Raw genomic sequence first — 15860 nt, 5'->3', positions numbered from 1 at the left:
GAGTCAAGTATTTAAGAATTTTTTTAATCAATTTTTTAAAGAATTTTAAATCCTCAGACAAAATGCCACTGTCACAAATTTGTTTCCATTGAGTGCTGTTTTTTGTATTGTAATTTGTAGGACACGTTGCCTAACTGGACAGCCTCACTTTTCCAGAAAAGAGGTAAGAAATCAGGAGGCAAAATAAAAAAAAATTCTCTTGGCCATCACAAGAGATTCTTAAAAAATCACGCACTAATGTTTGTGTGCTAATCAATTAATTAAATAATTTATTCACATGCTTTTCAGTACATCCATTCAACAACTATCAGTTCCAAGGGAACAGGCCTGCTCAGCTCTGGGAAGCAGGCTCTATGATGTGTAGGTAGAGAGTCTCAGGTCTCAGGTACTAGGATTTTATCTAGATGTATGGGCTCCGGTGGGCATGTTCTCCTGGTTTTTAGAGACTATGGATACGGGAACGGCATGGCTGGAGAAGGGGTGGACTAAGGCCCTTTAAAGGGCAGGGCCTAGAATAAGGAATCCATTTGCTTAAAGACAGTATTCTTGACAATCAACCAAGCACCAGAATTTGGTTGAAATAACACAGGTGGAGTTAGTTTGAGTTAAATGACTTAATATACATAAATCACTAAGAAGGGTATCTGGCACGTGTAGGTACTGTATAGGTGTTAGCTATACTGTTGTTAGTGCTGAGAAAGCCAACCTAGGTTTTGGCTTATGGGATATTTTGAATATACTTTGCAAAAACAGAATGTGATGGTTTGAATATTTGTCCCCTCCAAATCTCATGTTGAAATTTGATCCCCCTGTTGGAGCGGAGATCTAGTGGGAAGTGTTTGGGTTATGGGGGCGGATCTCATGACCACCTTGGTGCCATCCTTGTGGTAATGAGTGAATTCTCCCCCTATTAGTTCCTGTGAAATCTGATTGTTAAAAAGAGCCTAGCACCTTCTTCTCCTCATCTTCCTCCTCTCTTGTCATGTGATGGCTACTCCCCTTTACCTTCTGCCATGAATGGAAGCTCCCTGAAACCCACATACTGACACCATGCTTCTTGTACCACCTGCAGAACAATAGGCCAAATAAACCTCTTTTCTTTATAAATTACCCAGCTTCAGGTATTTTTTTTTTTTATAGCAATGTAAAACCGACCAGCACATAGAGATTGCTTGCAAAAAGACAAAGATTTAAAAAAAATTTTAGTACTGGTTATGTTCAGATGGTTGTTCCATTGTCATAATATACCACTTAAATAATGCTGTTTACTTTGAGGTGTGGGCTCCCAGCTTACTGTCATGCCTGTGGTCTGTCAAATGTGTGTTTTCCCACAAGATGGAGGCACAGCCCACGTCTCTGGGTCAGTGCCTGTGTTGGTCAGTTCTCAGTAGCTAATGTCTTACGCTAGGTTTGTTTTACCATCTTACAAATATGTAGCAGTGGCCAGGAGAAGAAATTGATGAGAGTGTGGATAAAACAGTCTAAATTCATCACACTGCTGGAAAAACTACTCAGAAGGCACATGCTTTAAGTGGTTGGTTAGTTTGTTTACTTTTTAAAGATTGGCTATGACTTGACCTTATAGTGTTTACTGATCTATTGTTTATACTTCATGTCCAGAGGAATGGTTGGCTTACTTATGGTAAAAATAATTTTACTTCTGGTTCCATGCGTTATAATCCTATTACTTTTAATTGATTCTGTTAAGGTAATCTTAATGTAATCTATTTTGGGTATCCTTTAATCATATTGCCATGCTAGCTATCTCAAAAAAACAAATGATGAATTGACATACAAAACTTTAGCAGTGATGTGGCAACATTTTCCCTCTTAATCACCTTGGCATCATTGAGTTCCACATGAATTCAGGGCAGGACTGACTGGATCTCTCTGAGTTAACAAATCAAGGTGCCAAGTTTGGCTCGTTTTTTACTTCTGAATGCCAGGAAGCTTGTCCGAAAATCCTAAAATAGCAAAGGGCTCCGGAATGAATCATCTCAATTTATTTTAGGCTTTCAGTTCCCATGGACTAATCTTACGATTCAGTTCATCTAGTTTGAGAGAAGTTTAGCCAGTGGGGCTGTGACAAATCAGTGTAGGAAAGTTGATAATGTTAAGAGAAAGTTGGTAAAAGCAAACTTTTAATTTTAGAACAAGATCCTCTTTATGGATGGGCTAAGTGTGTTGCCATTCAAGCAATAATAGGCCGAATCTAGGTCCAACACAGGGGGATCCATAATGAAAAGCTGCAGGATTAATTTTATGTCATATTGATCCATAGATTGCTGTTTCATTCATATAAATAAAAAATAGAAGGATAATTGTGTAGCAGCAGAAAATGCATTCAAAATATGAAAATACTTTTCTCCTAAGAAAATAACATCATTTGGGAGGAAAATACCTGGTTTCTTTCTTCTGTCTTTGATTCATTCCTGTTTAAACTGGTGCTGCCTTCCTGCTTCCTCATTAATAAGTCTCCTAGTTTCCTGTGGAGGAGAAAAAACGAATCTTTCCTTTATCATTACAGAAAAGCATACTATTTATGTATGTGTTCTCCCTCTCATTTGTGAAGAATTTGTGATGAGAAAGAAGCTCCCATTGCCCTGTTTGTGTAAACATATGGGAGAATGACCATGGGTTTTTAAGACCCTCATTTTGCAAGAATATTAATAGAGTTATCACTCTCGGTCATTCCTCTGGAAAACGTCATTTTAAAAATCCACACATAATATGATGGTGTCCTGAGATTAAAAATTGAACTGAGGCTCTTGATTCAGAGTTAAGACCAATTTGGGAAAAGCTGTGAAGTGGATAGAATTTTTCTTTGGGGAGATTCTCTGCTCTTGGGGCACATGACAGTGCCCAGTTCACTTGGGCTAATTTGGCTCCTCTGAAATTTCTCAGGCTCTGGAATTTTTCCTTTCCCCTTGTTGCCCCCATGAATACTTGTCCACCTTGTTGTCCATTCCCTCGGCACTGTTTCAAGGAGGCAGCCATTTAAACTGAGAACTTACGCTGATGGAATTCAGATGCAAGGAGGCTCATAAGGAGCCACTCCTTCATTTTATTTATTTATTTTCAAGAGAATTAAATCATTTATTTATTACACATGATAATGGATGATACACAAGCTTCATTCCCATCTATAATTTTATCTGGTACCATTATTCAGTTTAGATATATTGCATAGAATGTGCCAACAATCATTTTTATAACCAATAATTCCATGATTTTGCTTGGGTAATCCCTTTTAGTGGTGAACTTCAGGTCACAATAGTAACTGTCAGTTTAACTACACCAAGGCTTCTGAAGAAAATGGCTTCTCTACCCAAGCAGATTGTATATAAATTCCAAATAGAATCTGGCATCACCCTAAAGGAATTCTAATTTCACACTGTTGGGGGAAATTTTCCAAGATGGCTTCAGAGTAGACTAACTTTACACAGCACATTAAAAAAAAAAGACATTTATTCAGCGTCACGATCAGACTATTACATTTAGCAATCAACAGCATGGGTGCAAAAAAAAAAAATCTACATTAAAACCCTTTGTTGGAATGCTTTACATTTTTCATAGAACAGAAACTAAAATAACCTGTTATACAATTAGTCACAAATACAGTCCTCTAGTTTTTTGCCCATATATATGAGTATTTGTCTAAAACATGTCTTCTTTGTAGCAGCTAGGCCCTGCCACCACTGTGCTTGGCTGAGTTCACAAATCTGTTGTAACCTGTAGCTTCCCTGTCACTTCTCTTGCTCTCCTCTCCTGCTAAGCTTTGTTTCCTAATTAAAATCTTCAGCCACCGCCATAGCTACTGCTGCTACTGGAACTGCCATAGCCACCTTGGTTTCGTGGTTTGGCAAAGTATTGGCCTCCACCACCATAGGGGCCAGAGTTTCTGCCTCCAAAGTTTCCTCCCTTCATGGGTCCAAAATTTAAAGACTGATTGTTGTAATTGCCAAAATCATTGTAGCTTCCACCACCTCCAAAATTGCTTCAATCATTACCATATCCACTGTAGCCATCCCCACTGCCATCATATCCACCACCACCACGTGCCACCAAAGGCCCCACAACCACGGAAGTTTCCTCCACGACCAAAGTTGTCATTCCCACCGAAACCACTTCTAAGACCACCAGCAAAGTTTCCAGAACCACTTCGACCTCTTTGGCTGGATGAAGCACTAACCATCTCTTGCTTTGACAGGGCTTTCCTAGCTTCACAGCTGTGGCCATTCACAGCGTGGTATTTCTGAATGACAATCCTATCCATGGAGTCATGGTCCCCAAAGGTTACAAAGGCAAAGCCCCTTTTCTTGCCACTGCTTCCGTCAGTCATGATTTCAATCACTTCAATTTTTCCATACTGTTCAAAACAATCTCTTAGGTGATCATTTTATAGAAGAGAAATTGGTTTCAATAGAAGTTAATGTGTGCAAGACCTCACTGCTACATAGAGAAAGCCTTGGAACTGGAGCCTGGGTCTAGCCTATGTTCTCATAGCACCTTTAATTTTTCTGAATTGCCAGTGGCTGCTAATCCCCTTCTCAAGGATATTTACATATTAAGAAGGGCAATTCTGGAGAACACATTCATAGATGATGAAGAAATAATGACTGGAATGGCAGTAACATCAGAGACATCAAGAAGCTGGTATGGGTGTTCTTTTAGGAAAGAAAAGAGGTTTTGGAGTATAGGGCTTTTGGAGGCCTTCAAATCCATACTGCTTGGTGACTGTAAGATCTTCCTGACCCACTGCTGGCTGAGGTAGAAGCTTCCTAGTCCTTGCCATTTGTCCTCAAGAAGCACCTTGGGATCAGTTTGCTCATCCTTCTTCTGATTAGAAACGACAGTCTCTTACCTTACTTTCTAGACAATTAAAATTGAATAAGGCAACATTTTCTTTCTAAATTTCCATTGCTTCTCCAAGTTTTGTTAACTAAAATACTTGTTCTTTGGAGAAAATTTGAAAATTACATAAGAGTTGAAAGAAAAAACAAAAAGGCATCACCCACATACCTGTCAAAGCAAATCACCATGGCTAGGCACAGTGGCTCATGCCTGTTGTCCCAGCACTTTGAGAAGCGGAGGCAGAAGGATTGCTTGAGGCCAGGAGTTCAAGACCAGCCTGGGCAACATAATGAGACTCCATCTCTACAAAAAATTTAAAAATTAGTCAGGCATGGAAGCATGTGCCTAGAGTCTCAGCTACCTGGGGGGCTGAGGCAGGAGGCTGAGCCCAGGAATTTGAGGCTGCAGTGAGGTATGATTGTGCCACTGCACTCCAGCTTTGGTGATAGAATGAGGCCCTGTTTAAAATAAAATAAAATAAAATAAAATAAAATAAAATAAAATAAAATATAAAATAAAATAAAATAAAATAAAATAAAATAAAATAAAATAAAATAAACAGGTGGTGCTGGAGCAATTGAACATTTATAAACAAAAAAAAAAAAAGAAAAAAGAAAAAAGCAAAAACCCAACAATCACCAGTAACTGTATTTTGCCTTTTTAAAATTCCTTTTGTAAGTTAAAGACTAATAGTAATCTTTCTTTCTTTTTCTTTTTTTTGACAACTTCTTTGAATATAAAAATAACATATGCCCATTGAAGAAAAACTGAAGAAGGCAGAGATGTATAAAGAAGAAAATATATCATTAATAAGCTTGCACCTAGCACTAGCCTGAATGACCTGTTTCCTTCTACTCTCTTAACAAAAAATTTGTATTTCCCCATTTCACTTCTTCATCATAAGTTAACCAGCATAAAGCTAGAAGGAGTTATTAATGTCTTTCACTAGGGTAAATGAAAACCTTTCAATCAGTTGTTAAAATCTGTTTCAATTTGAGGCAAGGCTGGATACAGGTGAGCTCTCTTTCAAAAGGAGACTTCTGCCCAGACTTTCTCCTCTGATAGTTCTTATTTAAAGCCTGTGACAGAATATTCTGAACATGGCAAAGGTGCGTTCTAAAATGTCAAGAATAATTGTAGCTTCTTTCAGCTGGGTCTCTTTTTGTCCTTTTCAGAATGCCTAGAGATGTGGCAAGCAGAGTCTGTGGTCATAGGTGGGACACTCGGTGACATATAACCTGAGGGGCTCTCTTATAGAAATGATGCTCATGGCTTGAGTGCACTCCAAGGACCCAAGCCAATTACCGCTCACCATTTCTGAGCACATTCTATTGTTAATCCCGGAACACCAATGGCTTAAGTGCTCCCTCCTTTTTTTTTGCTTGCATCTCTTCCTTCTGAGGGACAAAGTGCAGTCTGAGAACACAGCATCTCTAATGAGGCAGCCTGATCACTCTTTTTGAAATGTACCTTCTGCACAATTTATGCTCTCAAACTGGGGTACACTTGTTTATCTAATGGAATCATTTACAATCTTCATTTCCTGCTCATGGCAGCTCACAGGGGGTGCTCTCTCAGAGCTCAGTGGCAATTGCTTTGTCTACTCTTTGGCACTGATTTTTACTGAAGGAAATAATAAAGCTTAAGACATGTGGGCATTGTCCCTACACCTGCACGGTCTCCATGGAAAATCACATATCCTCCATGTATTTCCCCTACCTTCTTAAATTTCAAAGGAGTGCATTGCAATGGAGAGGAATCTCTATTTTCTCTCCACTCAGTACCATAGGGAATTTTGCAAAATTTAATCCAACTCAGTGACAATCAAAACTCCCATTCGCCTTCTGCAGATAGCTTGCTGGCATCAGCTTACAGGCCACAGAAATGAACAGATGCTCATTCAGACATCAGCAGACTCCTGAGTGGCCACAGCCAGGTGTGTCTCCCTTGGATGGAATGTCATATGCTTTCACCTTGTTTCCATGTTAGTGGCAGGAGTGAGCCCTCTCTGAATCATGCTAGGATAATAATAACCTATCCCAAGTGTTCTGAACAGGGAGTACTTGGACTCATTTGGGACAATCCATCATTTTCAAAAAGTGTATCATTTCCGATCATTCCCCTGACAGCCCCACCTCCTCCACTAAGTTGACTTTCTCTTTTCTCTGGTGAAGAATGAAAAAACACTACGGTCAAGTGTCAGTGACAGATAAAGTGAAGGGCAACGATTTCTGACATTTGCTGCCGGGATCACCAGACAAGTGACTTAGTCTAGGCCAATGCTGAATATTCTCTTCTTGCTAAGAAAGGAGTGATGGGTCCCAGTACATTTGACATGTACGGGCTTTGACACACATCTCTTCTCCCCAAGAGCCAGCGACATGAGCAGCCCTGGTTTTGGAGGATCGACTCTCGACGGATCTTGCATTTCACTCTCGCTATGCTTTCTACAAACTTTTATTTATTAATTTATTTATGTCTCTTGTCTGTCTCTCCATCTATTCTAAAATCTACCATTGGATTTATATAAATTCACCCAAAGAATTAAAGTATGGCGAACATGTAGGCGTGATCTGAGTGCTTTGTAAAATTGCCTTCTTGTTAAACGAAGTCAGGCAGGAGCCTTCATTTCTTGTTTCATAGAACTGTAAATTCATCACTCATGCCCTCTGTGGCCTGGCTTCCCTAACTCTTTAACGAAACAGATGATGCCTGTAAAATTTGTCAAGAGGAATGAAACTGACTTCGGTGAGCTGCTCCCTGTCACCTGTGGCCTAGGTTGGATTGGAGACAGGGTGTTCCTGGGTGAGTAAAACCAGCTCCTGGCTTTGCTCATGAGTACTTAATATAATTGTATTTTGTATTTTTGAAACACAATTCTCTGCCATAAATAAAATATCAGCCATGTTAATTTCTTCAGGTTTATTTCAGTTGTGTATTAAATTGTAAATCTCTCTTTTCAGAAATACAACACGGGGGGCAGGTAGAGGGTCCAACACATGCCTGGATGTGTTGTTAGCATATTGACAAGTGTCTGAGGGCCTAGAAACAAAGTGATATTTGGGAGCAAATAGAGCTAGCCAGTAAAGTGAGCGGTAGCTTGATGGTTCCGATCAATCTGAAATGGACAATCTGATCAAATGGATAATCTGCTTAATGCAGATGCTGAATTGTTTTTTTCCCTTGGTGACAGCAGATCCATCGTCCTTCTCAATGGAATAGGGAGATATTTGCCCTGGTGATTTAGATAATTGCATCCACTATTCAGTTTCACCTTCCCTGGGACAGTACGTAAGATATTCACCCCCTTTGTAAAACATAAAGTCTAAGTATTAGAAATTCTCGTCTGTGAGACTAATCCAGGAATATTTCAAAAGAAAATCCATTGACCATTATTATTAAGGGTCCTGATACGAGGCATTTTTTGTCCTTATTTATAGCAGAAATTAGCATTCCAAAGCTCATGTTTTGTTAATATGATAGTTTTATTGTTAAGTAATTCACATACTTTACAATTCAACATTTAAAATGTACAATTCAACGGCTTTTAGTAAATTTGCTGAATTAGGCAATAATTATCACAATCAATTGTAGAGCATTCTCAACATCCTAAAAAGAAACCCCCTACCCAAGTTATTCCCTGTTCTCCCCACATCGCTTCTACCCCTGAAGCCCTGCTCCTGGCTCTGAGCCCCTGGCAACACTAATTTACTTTCCGTGTCTGTGGATTTGTCTAATCTGAACATTTCATATGTGGTTGATTCTTGAGCAATGTGGAGGTTATGGGTGTCAATCTCCTATGCAGTTGAAAATCTGTATATAACTTTTGACTAACCCAAAACTTAAGTACTAATAGCCTACTGTTGACTGGAAGCTCTACTGATAACACAAATGTACTTGTGTGTTATATTATTATATAATATATTCTTACAATAAAGCAAGCTAGAAAAAAGAAAACGTTATTAAGATAAAGAAGAGAAAACATCATTACTGTTCATTAGGTGGAAGTGAATCATCAGAAAGGTCTTCATCCACATTGTCTTCACCTTGAGTAGGCTGAGGAGGAGGAGAAGATGAGGGGTTGGTCTTGCTGTCTCAGGGGTGGCAGAGGTAGAGGAGGGGGAAGGGGAAGCAGGAGGGACAGGTACGTTTGGTGTAACTTTTATTGAAAATAACCTGTCTATGAGTTCAGACCTGTGTTGGTCAGCTGTAAATGGAATCATATAGTATGTGCTCTTTTGTTACTGACTTCTTTCACAAAGCATGTTTTCAAGGTTCACCTATGTTTAGCATGTATATATACCCTTTATTTAGCCATCACTAGATAACCTTGATTATTTACATTAAGTTTTTAGTTTCACCTGATATGGTTTGACTGTGTCCCTTCCCAAATCTCATCTTGAATTGTAACTCCCACAATTCCTACGTGTCGTGGGAGGAACCCGGTGGGAGGTAATTGAACCATGGGGGCAGATGTTTCCTGGGCTGTTCTCCTGAGAGTGAATAAGTCTCATGAGATCTGATGGTTTTAAAAATGGTAGTTTCCCTGCACAAGCTCTCTCTTTGCCTGCCACCATCCATGTAAGACGTGACTTGCTCCTCCTTGCCTTCTGCCATGTTATGAGGCCTCCCCAGCCATGTGAAACTGTAAGTCCATTAAACCTCTTTTTCTTCCCAGTCTTGGGTATGTCTTTATCAGCAGCATGAACACAGACTAATACACACACAGTCTCACATAAATAATCCTGACTATATTATTCTTCTCTAAGTTTTTTTTACTTTTTTAATTTTGAAAACATTATTTCTTTTGAGAGATTAAAAACAATATTTTAAAAAATATCAGAATTATACTAGAATTACCCTTAAATATTTACTTAATACAAAAAATATTAATTTCTAAATATTTTTTAGATTTATTCACCCATTGTCTTTTTAAAATCATTGCTATATATTCCTTTTATTTTATTTTAATTTTTAAAATTATTTTTTGTTTTGTTTCAGTAGTTTTTGGGGAACAGGTGGTTTTTGGTTATATGGATAACCATATATAGTTTAAACCATATTAGTTTAATTAGGTCCCATCTATTTATTTTTGTTTTTTTGCATTTGCTTTTGGGTTTTTGGACATGAATTCTTTGCCTAAGCCAACATCTAGAGTAGTTTTTTTGATGTTGTCTTCTAGACTTTTTATAGTTTTAGGTCTTAGATTTAATTCTTTAGTCCATCTTGAGTTGATTTTTATATAAGGTGAGAGATGAGGATCCAGTTTCATTCTTCTCCATGTGGCTTGCCAATTATTCCAGGGTCAATTGTTGAATAGGGTGTCCTTTCCCCACTTCGTACTTTTGTTTGCTTTGTTTGTTTAGTGGTGATTTCTGAGATTTTGGTGCACCTGTCACCCAAGTGGTGTACATGGTACTCAATGTGTAGTCCTTTATTCCTCACCCCTCTCCCACCCTTTCCCCCATGTCTCCAAAGTCCATTATATCATTCTTAGGCCTTTGCATCCTCATACCTTAGCTTCCTCTTATAAGTTAGAGCGTATGATATTTGTTTTTTCATTTCTGAATTACTTCACTTAGAACGATGGTCTCCAGTTCCATCCAGGTTGCTGTAAATGCCATTATTTCATTCGTTTTTATGGCTGAGTGGTATTCCATGGTGTGTGTGTGTGTGTGTGTGTGTGTGTGTGTGTGTGTGTGTGTGTGTGTCTGTATATATATATATGCAATATATATGTAATATATATATTTGCAATATATATTTTGAAAATATATATTGCAAATTGTGCTGCTATAAACATGCATGTGCAGTGTCATCTTTATATAATGACTTCTTTTCCTCTGGGTAGATACCCAGTACTGGGATTGCTGGATCAAATGGTAGTTATACTTTTAGTTCTTTAAGAAATATCCATATTGTTTTCTATAGTGGTTGTACTAGTTTACATTCCCACCAGCAGTGGAATAGTGTTCCCTTTTCACCACATCTTTGCCAACATCTATTATTCTTGCATTTTTTAAAAAATTTTTTTATTTTTATTTTATTTTTTTTTGAGACGGAATCTTACTCTGTCCCCCAGGCTGGAGTGTGGTGGTGCGATCTCGGCTCACTATTTTTGCATTTTTAAATCATGGCCATTCTTGCAGGAGTAAGGTGAAATCTCATTGTGGTTTTAATTTGCATTTTTCTGATAATTACTGATGTTGAGCTTTTTTTTTTTCATATGATTCTTGGCCATTTGTATATCTTCTTTTGAGAATTGTCTATTCATGTCCTTTTCCCACTTTTTGATGGGATTGTTTTTTGCTTGCTGATTTGTTTGAGTTCCTTATGGATTCTGGATATTAGACCTTTGTCAGATGCATAGTTTATGAGTATTTTTTGCCCACTCTGTAGGTCACCTATTTACTCTGCTCATTATTTCTTTTGCTCTGCAGAAACTTTTTAGTTTAATTAGGTCCCATCTATTTATTTTTGGTTTTGTCACATTTGCTTTTGGGTTTTTGGACATGAATTCTTTGCCCAGGCCAATATCTAGAAGAATTTTTTTGATATTGTCTTCTAGATGTTTTATAGTTTTAGGTCTTAGATTTAATTCTTTGGTCCATCTTGAGTTGATTTTTATATAAGGTGAGAGATGAGGATCCAGTTTCATTCTTCTCCATGTGGCTTGCCAGTTATCCCAGGGTCAGTTGTTGAATAGGGTGTCCTTTCCCCACTTCATGCTTTTCTTGCTTTGTCGAAGATAGTTGGCTGTAAGTATTTGGCTTTACTTCTGGGTTCTCTATTCTGTTCCATTGGTCTACCTGCCTATTTTTATACCAGTACCATGCTGTTTTGGTAACTATAGCCTTGTGGTATAGTTTGAAGTCAGGTAATGTGATGCCTCCAGATTTCTTCCTTTTGCTTAGTCTTACTTTGGCTATGTGGGCTCTTTTTTGGTTCCATGTGAATTTTGGGATTGTTTTTTCTAGTTTTGTGAAGAACGATAATGATATTTTGGTGGGAATTGCATTTGCATCGAATCTGTAGACTACTTTTGGCAGTATGGCCATTTTCACAATATTGATTCTACCCATCCATGAGCATGAGATGTGTTTCTATTGGTTTGTGCCATCTATGATTTCCTTCTGCAATGTTTTGTAGTTTTTCTTGCAGAGATCTCCACTTCCTTGGTTACGTATATTCCTAAGTATTTAATTAATTAATTAATTAATTTATTTATTTATTTATTTATTTATTTATTTCACAGTTGTTGTGAAAGGGATTGAATTCTTGATTTGACTCCCAGCTTGGTCAACGTTGATGTATAGCAGTGCTACTAATTTGCATACATTGATTTTGTATCCTGAAACCTTATGGAATTCATTTATCAGATCTAGGAGCTTTTTGGATGAGTCTTTAGAGCTTTCTAGGTATATGATCATATCATTAACAATCTGCAACAGTTTGACTTCCTCTTTACTAATCTGGATGCCCTTTAATTCTTTCTCTTGTCTGATTACTCTGGCTAGTATATTCTTTTTAAATCTGAAGTTCGAATTAGAAACATTTAACTTCTCAGGAGAGTGTTTATATGCTTTGCCTACTTCAAAAACTTCACTGGTTTAGGTAAAACTTAGTAGTTTCCCAAATTTGGAGAGGTTATCCTAGCAGAACAGACTCCCCAAACAATTTATAGCCTACTCATCTAAAAGTTTTTGGAGGCTTTTTTTTTTCTATAAGAAGTAAAAAGAGGTATACCAAAATTATAGTTTGGAGATTAGAATAATTTCCTTTCTAGTGGCATATTTTTCTTTTTGTGCCTTCTCTGATGTTCACTTCTGGTTAATACAATGACCATTGGTATACAGGAGCCATGAAAATTGTAACCACAGACTTCAGACTTCACAGAAAGACCAAAGCTGTTTGAAGGTACTGACTTCCTGGTCAACTTATCAAATTTTAGAAGACTATATGTTACATTCAACAGTGCAATTAAATGACTACAAAGAACAAATGACCAACACACTGAAGCTGAAATTTCATGCAAACAAATCCAGTCTATTTGTTCTTATTTGCATCTGCTTTTATTTGAGTCCTTCCCAGGCATCTTTTTGAACAAACAGTGAATAAGTGGGATGAGAAGAGAATAAGCACCCTCCAACCAGATCCATACCTGACTATAGCTAAGTCTAATATTAGACCTGTAAAGATCAGGCCAATTAAAATGAAAATCATAGAAATGGAATAGAAAATTCTGATTATGAAACCAGGTAAGCTCAAAAAGGCTTTCTTTAACATTATTACAGGATGTAGAACTGTAATTAAAATCAGGAGCCAATGTAATAGGGCCAGTACTTAATTATGTTAGCACTGGATAAGTAATTAGTAGGGAAATATGCACACTGTGCATGTTATCTTGTATGTAATGATTTGTGGGACCATCTAATTCATGGTGAACCAAAGAGTTCATGGATCCACAGAAGGCTAAATTGTATTGCTTGGTATAAAATCTAACTGGGCAGTTTAAAATTTATGACTGCCAGCACAATATGCTTCTAGGAAATGAAAGTGGTGTGTATTGTTACACAAAGATTGTTTTATAAGATACCTGGTGTATCCTTCATATGTGGAGTGACTTTCTTTCATATGTTTTCTTTTTTTACTTCAATATAGAATAGAGAGAATAAATATATTATTGTAATTTTTTGAGCTCTACAATAAACATTTAGGTTTAGTATAGATTAAGAAGTAAAAAGTGTGTCTCTAGTTCCTTCAGTTCTGCTCTGATCTTAGTTATTTCTTGCCTTCTGCTAGCTTTTGAATGTGTTTGCACTTGCTTCTTTAGTTCTTTTAATTGTGATGTTAGGGTGTCAATTTTAGATCTTTCCTTTCTTGTGGGCATTTAGTGCTATAAATTTCCCTCTACACACTGATTTGAATGTGTCCCAGAGATTCTGGTATGTTGTATCTTTGTTCTGATTGGTTTCAAAGAACATCTTTATTTCTGCCTTCATTTCGTTATGTACCCAGTAGTTATTCAGGAGCAGGTTGTTCAGTTTCCATGTAGTTGAGCGGTTTTGAGTTCTAGTTTGATTGCACTGTGGTCTGAGAGACAGTTTGTTATAATTTCTGTTCTTTTACATTTGCTGAGGAGTGCTTTACTCCCAACTATGTGGTCAATTTTGGAATAGGTGTGGTGTGGTGCTGAAAAGAATGTATATTCTGTTGATTTGGGGTGGAGAGTTCTGTAGATGTCTATTAGGTCTGCTTAGTGCAGAGCCGAGTTCAATTCTTGGATATCCTTGTTAACTTTCTGTCTCATTGATCTGTCTCATGTTGACAATGGGGTGTTAAAGTCTCCCATTATTATTGTGTGGGAGTCTAAGTCTCTTTGTAGGTCTCTAAGGACTTGCTTTATGAATCTGGCTAGCCATACGTAGAAAGCTGAAACTGGATCCCTTCCTTACACCTTATACAAAAATTAATTCAAGATGGATTAAAGACTTAAATGTTAGACCTAAAACCATAAAAACCCTAGAAGAAAACCTAGGCAATACCATTCAGGACATAGGCATGGGCAAGGACTTCGTGTCTAAAACACCAAAAACAATGGCAACAAAAGCCAAAATTGACAAATGGGATCTAATTAAACTAAAGAGCTTCTGCACAGCAAAAGAAACTACCATCACAGTGAACAGGCAACCTACAGAATGGGAGAAAATTTTTGCAATCTACTCATCTGACAAAGAGCTAATATCCAGAATCTACAATGAACTCAAACAAATTTACAAGAAAAAAACAAACAACCCCATCAAAAAGTGGGCAAAGGATATGAACAGACACTTCTCCAAAGAAGACATTTATGCAGCCAAAAAACACATGCAAAAATGCTCATCATCACTGGCCATCAGAGAAATGCAAATCAAAACCACAATGAGATACCATCTCACACCAGTTAGAATGGCCATCATTAAAAAGTCAGGAAACAACAGGTGCTGGAGAGGATTGGAGAAATAGGAACACTTTTACACTGTTGATGGGACTATAAACTAATTCAACCATTGTGGAAGTCAGTGTGGCGATTCCTCAGGGATCTAGAACTAGAAATACCATTTGACCCAGCCATCCCATTACTGGGTATATACCCAAAGGATTATAAATCTTGCTGCTATAAAGACACATGCACACATATGTTTATTGTGGCACTATTCACAATACAAAGACTTGGAACCAACCCAAATGTCCAACAATGATGGACTAGATTAAGAAAATGTGGCACATATACACCATGGAATACTATGCAGCCATAAAAATGATGAGTTCATGTCCTTTGTAGGGACATGGATGAAGCTGGAAACCATCATTCTCAGCAAACTATCGCAAGGACAAAAAACCAAACACCACATGTTCTCACTCATAGGTGGGAATTGAACAATGAGAACACATGGACACAGGAAGGGGAACATCACACACTGGAGCCTGTTGTGGGGTGGGAGGAGGAGGGAGGGATGGCATTAGGAGATGTACCTAATGTTAAATGACAAGTTACTGGGTGCAGCACACCAACATGGCACTTGTATACATATGTAACTAACCTGCACATTGTGTACATGTACCCTAAAACTTAAAGTATAAAAAAAAAGTAAAAAGTGAGTGAATAACATTTTTGGTATGAAATCTTTAAAATGTCAATTTATTCGTTTGGGAACCAAAGAACTTTTACAATAGAAAGAATGTTTTCCCCTATATTCCTATCATATCAAAGGTTTTTGATATTAGGAAATATAGTTTTTTTATTGTCTTCTTGGTTACTAGAAAGATGATATAATTGGAATCTCGGACTAGATAGGAATGTTGATTGGGGGTTTGATTTTGATGCACGTTTTATTTTGTTATACATCAGTAACCATTGCAGAAATATTCTCCTGGCAGTAAGAGCATTAAATCTTAAGGAGCATAAGATGCAATTTGTGTCAACTGCCTCACTCTGGATGCTGTGCTAAGACAACATTGCCCTA

The 15860-nt window shown here is 37.6% G+C and overlaps 1 pseudogene; it reads right to left on the bottom strand.

Annotated features, from left to right (window-relative positions):
- Positions 1 to 3798: 3798 nt before the first annotated feature.
- Positions 3799 to 5042, bottom strand: LOC116460428 (heterogeneous nuclear ribonucleoprotein A1-like; annotated as a pseudogene).
- Between the last annotated feature and the right edge of the window lie 10818 nt (positions 5043 to 15860).

This window comes from Hylobates moloch, unplaced genomic scaffold (assembly GCF_009828535.3).
Source record: "Hylobates moloch isolate HMO894 unplaced genomic scaffold, HMol_V3 SCAFFOLD_20, whole genome shotgun sequence".
Lineage (NCBI taxonomy): Eukaryota > Metazoa > Chordata > Mammalia > Primates > Hylobatidae > Hylobates > Hylobates moloch.
The sequence above is the reverse complement of the archived record's forward strand: the minus strand, read 5'-3'. Positions and strand labels throughout refer to the sequence as shown.